The sequence below is a fragment of the Elephantulus edwardii genome, unplaced genomic scaffold (assembly GCF_000299155.1).
Source record: "Elephantulus edwardii isolate Elephantulus edwardi_28Jun2011 unplaced genomic scaffold, EleEdw1.0 scaffold00034, whole genome shotgun sequence".
Classification (NCBI taxonomy): domain Eukaryota; kingdom Metazoa; phylum Chordata; class Mammalia; order Macroscelidea; family Macroscelididae; genus Elephantulus; species Elephantulus edwardii.
Window position 1 is genome coordinate 11,174,253 of NW_006399784.1, and position 7,238 is coordinate 11,181,490.

Here is a 7,238-nt window from a genome sequence, read left to right on the forward strand (position 1 = left end):
TAAGGAGTATTTCTGGGTAAGAATTCAGTTATCCATCTTCTTTTGAAGTTGTGATTGAATTTTTAAAAAAAAATGTTCCTTTGGATATAGCATTCTTACCACACAAAGTTGTTCATGGCTATGTGCTCAGCTGATAACCAAAATGTTGGCAGTTCTAACACACTCAGCCACAACTTGGCTTACCAAGGCTTGATCACCTACTTCCATGGCAAGTTTTGCTTTGTAAATGGGGTAGTTATGAATCAGAATTGACTAGAAAGCATGTAACATCACACCAGTATGTCGTGAGAATGATAAAGATCCCATTTGGTGAGGTGATAACACAATTATTGAAATAGAGAATTTGCTTGGATTTATAGACTTTTTAGCTAGCGTTACACACAACTGACCAGTGGTTCGGACTTCTTCAGTAGTTATAAATAGGAAGGGGATAACCTGAAAAAAGGCTGCATGGAAATTTGAAAATATTTGTATGTAATTCTTTTTTATATTGGAAATTTTTAGTCAGATACAGGGCTTTATGCCTTCCTGGGGTCTATTGGAAAGCATTCCAAATATTAAAGAATAACTTATTCTATCTATATCACATAAGTGCTAAGCTGATACATGGCACAAATGTGACACATAATTTTTTTCCACATGGCAGAGAGGTGATAGTTAATTATGAAGTTCGTAACTTGGTTCAATTTTAAAGAATCAATACTTTAATATGAATTTCAGACTCAACTATCAAGGTACAATATTAGGTTTGAGTTTACTTGCTTTGACTTTTATATTTCCTACTTAAGTATCTTTTAAAATTTTCTTCTCAAAAATCCTTTTCTGTCATTCATAACTATTTCGTTAAATCCACTTGTTTTTCTAAGTTCATGAACTAAAAAAAATTGATGTTAATAATGTATTAAGAGTATTAAAATAATTGTCAGAATAAAATGCTACGGAAGACGTGGAAATTTTTTAATACACACATGAACATACAGATGACAGAATCACAAACAACATTTAAATAAAAATGAACAAAGACATGTTTAACCCCTTAACACAAATAACTGACAAAATAATGCACATAAAACAGATTTGAAAGGCGTTTAGGATACAGGCTAAATGTAGTTATAAACCCAACAATACATTTTAATCTAGAAAGAATCCTAAATGCATTTTCAAACTGATTTACTTTAACCCTTACTGAGAACTAAGGCACGTATTTTTAGAAAGGATGTGCAAAGTTTGATATACTGTCTATGATCCCATAATCATGTAAAATTAACTGATTCATTTCACATTATCTGACTTAGACTCCAGTTAAATTATACAAACAGCCAGCTGAGATTACCAGATAGTAAAATTTCATTTGGGGCTGCAAGCAAGGAGTGGGTAATGAAAGAATATATAGTTCATTTTAACATATATTCTACAAAGTATCATTTCCTACATACTATTTCACAATCATTATATTTCATTCTCTTGAATCCATTTCCTTTTAAATCTGTGGATATTTACACAAATGTGTTTCTTCTAGGTATGAATTTCATAGAGCCCATAAATTAAGTCATAAAATTTCACTTAGCATAGATTTGTTTTATCATGACATGATTAACCATACAGGATACTGAAAGAAGAAATAATTATTTAAGTGGAAAGCCTCTAACTTACAAGAATCAAGTAAAAAAGAAATAGCTAGAAATTGTATAACAGCAAGTTTATCTTTGACTTTGGCTCAGATTTTTTTTTTAAAATGGACACCTTTATATTTTCAATATAAAGAGTGATAATAATAAAAATCCTATGGCTATAACATAAGTTCCTAAACATAACACACCTTTTATTTAAGAAACCCAACAAAATGCAATCTTCTCCCAAATCGTTTCTATCTGAAATAAACACATCCTTATTAGTTTAGGTGTAATTAATAATTTAAGCTTTTTAATGAATAAATTCTTACTTTCAATGAATAAATTTTTAGGTTTCCATAATTGATAAAATATCAGCTTGATTTAACTTTTATCTTTAGTTATCATCACAGTTAAAATGTAAAATGCTACTTAGTTGTTAACTAAAAATGTTTAATTTTGTTAATTAACTTTATCCATAAAAATAGACCCTTGATACATGTAAGCTATGAATATGTCAATAATCTTGAATCTAAAAACTGTGATATTTATTCATAAACATTATGTGACCTTAAAATAGAGATGAAAATATTAATTGAGCAAAAAATTTATGAGAAATCACAATTTACATGATTTATAATATTTTGAGAGAAGAAAATATAAGTCTAAATTTAAGGGACTTGATGAGTTTAATAAAATATCATCCTATGTTGAAGATTAATAAATCGGGTTAAAAATTACCAGTCAAAAATGTATAAATCTTAATTGTCAGAGTAGCCCAGATACTTATTATCCACAAGTGAATTGAATTAAGAAATTGCATGTTATAAAGAAAATTTAATAGTCAATCGTCAGACTAGATTTCAAAATACATGTATTCTGGGATACATTAATTAAATATTTCTTTGATGGAATGAATGAATAATAAATTAATGAACTAAATATTTAGAATTGTTTTTCTAATGTTTTAAGTTGATGAAACAAATTCTGAACTTAATATATAAAATTTTCTCTGCACCAAGTTGCACTTCAAAGTATAAACTTATCTCTTAAAATATTTTATTTGAAAGAAACAATGTCGTATTAAGTATTTAATAATTGTATTTAATTTTCTTTTATCATTTCTGCGAGACAAGTCCTAATATTCCATATACTCCAGTTGAGGAGACAGAGAAAATGGGAGGCGTGAAGTGAAAAAGAACTCAAGGGAGAGATAAAGCTAGAATCCTGGTTTCGAATCCCTCCCAAGGGCTTAATCCACTCCCCCACATTCCAATTTACAGTAAAATGAAATTGGCACGTTAACCTGAAAGGAAAAAGAAAGAAAGATAAATGACCAAATTCATCCAGTGAATTCAGATATATTTCACGAAGTAATAGTGAATTGACAAATATCCAAAGAAAAATTAGGCCCTAACATAGTTAAATTGATAGCTATGGGACAAAAAAAAATAAAAAAATTTAAAGAATCTTGAACTTCTGAAATTTGAATGAAAACAAAGAGTTGACTAATGTTTATTGTAAAGTGACTTTAAACAGGAATTCTGATGAACAAACATGTTAAAAATAGAATTCTCAATTTACCGCTTTGTGGCAGTGCCTCCCATTTCCTACAGAAACACTATAAATTCTGAGGCTCTTTAAGTACATAGAGGAACATGACAAATTTGCAATTATTGAGTCAGGACTTGAGAGTGATGCTAAAATAGAGCTTAGCAGGAAATTTTTATTTTATTCAAGAAATTCTCAGTCACTTTTTTATGGTTATTAAATAGCCTGAAACTGTCAGCCATGTCTTTGCCAAAATAAACTACATTTCAAATGCCCTCAGAGCAAAAAGTCTCATAAGTGACAAGTCAGAAATAGATTGGGTAATAAGAAAAAGAAACCTGCAAGATGAATAAAAATGAAAAATGAGACAACATTAGCAGTTGTACTTAAGGAGAAGAAAGGAAGGACTAAAGCTGAGATATAAGGAAAAAATAATACAGGCAGGATATAAAATCACATACACAGATTGTTATTCACTTCGTTATTGAAGAGGAATATATTTCATAATGTTTATGCAAAATATGTTTGAATCTCCATGTACTTACAGTGCCATTTAATATCTTTAAGTTACGTTATCTTATTCTATGCACAGATAAATAAACATGTGGAAAGTGTAATTTTACTTATTAGGGCCTAATAGAATTAAGAAAATGAAAAATTAAGTCTTGTTTGAGTTGCTTTTCCATTTTGTCAGTTTGTTGGGTATGTGATTTGGGTTTATTTTTTTTCCTATTTAACACATTTCACAAACTAACTGAATCTTCTAATCCTTATTCATAATAGTATGATAACTCATCTATACTTACCCATACTTCATGCTAGTGATTAAAAAGAAATTTAAATATTAATTCTCTCCATATAAACATTACCTTCTTTTAAACAGATATGAGCTATATCATTCTGATGCTTCTGTTGATATTTGTTAGGAAGCCATATGTAAAATTTATAAACCTTAACAAATAAACTCTCTAGATGTGCTAGTATTTACAATAAATAATTTGATAAATAGTAGACACATGAGAAGTGCAAAGAGACTCATTAACAAGCTATGATACTTAAACAAAAAAAATTTGCTTGCTGGCAGTGAAGAGGAATTGAAACACTTATTGATGAAGACAAAAGACTGCAGCTTTCAGTATGGATTATATGTCAATATAATGAAAAATCATCACAATTGGACCAATATGGAAACAACTTAATAGTGAATGGAGGAAAAGAAAAATTCATTCTATTTAGATCTATAATCAAAGCCCATGAGAAGAGGAATAATGAAATCAAATAGATTGGATAAATTTGCTTCAAAAGATTTCTTAGAGGTATTAAAACTCAAAGACATTACCTTTCGTATTAATATGTACCTGATCCAAACCATGGTATTTTCAATAACCTCAAATACCTGCAAAACCTGTACAATGAATAAGGAATACCAAAAAAGAATTGATATATTTGAATTATGGTATTGGCAAAGAATATTGAATATACCATGGACTATAAGATTAAAAAAAAATCCATCTTGGATAAAGTACAGACAGAATGGTCCTTAAACCAAGACTAGCAAGGCCTTATCTCATACACTTTGAGTTTGTTTAAAAGAGATATTAGTTCCTACAGAAGACCAATGAAAAAGTAGAAGACCTGCAATAAGGTCTTCAATAATGTTACATTCAAACAGAGAAACAATTGTGAGGATGGTGTAAGACAAGAAAATGTAATGTCCAGTACATAAAGTTGCTGTGATTTGGAACTGCCTTGCTAGGACCTAACAATAATTTAAACTGTGCATGAAGACTTATAATACAGAGACCATATACTGCAAATTCAGTCAAAGCATCTACTTATTTAATTTGAATTAGGGAAAGATAATTATAATTCTTTTTTACTTGCAGATGAATGAGTTGTAAGAAAAATCAATACATTACTAACTTTATAACCGAATATAAATTTCAACCTGAGTTACTTGTTTAAAATAACTAATCAAGTACTTCTAATAGATAATCTGATTAGGACTGGAAGAAAAAGAAGATTATAGGGGATTATAAATGTCATGTTTTAAAGATAGTGTTGCCAAGTTTTAGTAATATCTTCCTACAGGGTTAACATATTGTTACCATTTTTCTGGAATGACTCAATTAATTCATGACCAACAAAATATGTTGTGTGTACATAATGGAAAGTCTCAATGAGTTATTTTAAGCAGATGTGTCAGATATGCTCATCTATTAAACTTCATGTATACAAAAATTTTTAAAAATTAAAAATAACATTTTTGTTTGCAATTTTGAAGACTAAATTATCTGAATAATTTTAGCTTTTATTTAAACTAGTTTGGCCTAAAAATTGTGATCACTCTTGTGAAAGTACTTAACTAAATTGGCCCACAGTTTCACTTTTTATTAGTAGTCTCCTTCAGTGAAACAAGAAATGACCACATTTGTTGAAATATGTAACCTTGGAATAGTGGATTTCTAAAACATGTTACTTTTCTTCTTCCATATGACTACACATGCAAGTACATAGGGCACTGATTGATGATAGTAAGTAACACATGACGTGAAGCATCAGAGTGTATTTACCATATAATGACTGAGGGAAAGTCATATTTATATGCTCCCAACAGTTAATAATTGTAAGTCTAGAATATCATAACTGTTCATCACATATGCAATATTTCTATGTCTATTCTCTTCTGTTTATCAGTACCCACATTCCTTCCATACACTGAGCAAAGATATACTCTTTCAATAGAAACAGTTGAGTTTGTGTGGAATAAAGTTAAGTAGACTTTTTGGTTCCTTGTTATTGGTTTGATGTACCATTAAGTAAAAATAAAGTAAAATAAAGATCTTTGCCTTTTGTAAGAACATGTTTTATGTATGATTGAAGTTTTTACAACACTCCAAAAAGCCATCCGATGTTAGATTTAAAAATAAAATCAAAAGCATTTTCTGACAGAGTACACATGAAAAAATTGGAAATCCCAATATCTTCAGTAGAAGTTGTAGAAAGTGTATGTCTCCTGGATATCGACACTCACTTAACACAGCAGAAAATAAGGTACTATACTGTAAACAAAAAGGTACAGTAAAGGACAGTTGTAAATTTACATAAGAATAGTTCATAAACATTTTGGTCTTCCCATAACAGTTTTTATATAAAATGAATAAAAAAAGCCTTTAGACATTTAGCTGTCATCATTCTTGTTTGACCATTTTTCACTTATATGCACACAGACATGTTTATATAGCAATATATTGATGCACCGTTACATGGATATTAAACTATGATTACTGTTTGTAACTGAGATGTGCATTATCCAATCAACATTATCCATAGTTGAAATACTCTTACATTATGTATTCTTGTCATGTCGTATCTATAAAAACATGAAAATATAACTTTACATTATTTCAGTTATTTACATTATTAGTTCAAGCTTGACAGAGAAAAATTTATAAGCTACAATTTTTAGAAGAGTAGGCCCAGAGGTACAATAAATAGCTTTGACTGTATATAGTCATTTTTTGTTTTGTTTTATTTTTTAAAATTTGTTTTAAGTACAACAATGAAACAATTAGTCTGCAATTTGGTCATTATAGCATTTTTTTATTAAAACTTATATTGCAGCTCCAACATCCTTGATGAGGAGAAATGCACTAAAATCATATTGATTTTTCTTGGGATTTATGTTCAGGGACAGTAAAATTTAGTGAAGAATTGTATGATACCATATGCCACCATCTTCCATGCAAGTGGTTGTTGTTAATCTCCACATTTCTCCTTTACTTTCGTAAATAGAATAGAGTGTTTTAACAGCACTTTGTAGAATACCAAGTGCTACATGAAAGACTATTTGCAGAAAAAAGCAAGAAAATACTGAGAATAACAACTGGATATCCATGTTTCCAGTCCTAAACTAATTTTATTTTAAAAGCCTCTAATAAAAACAAAAGGTCTTTTTTGGCAGAGCAAGATTATGTCTTTTAAATTTTTTAGCTAGGTAAACATAAATTTTTTGGTTAAAAGTTACACAGATGTGACACTTCCTTGAAACTGGGTATATTAAAATAATTATCGTAC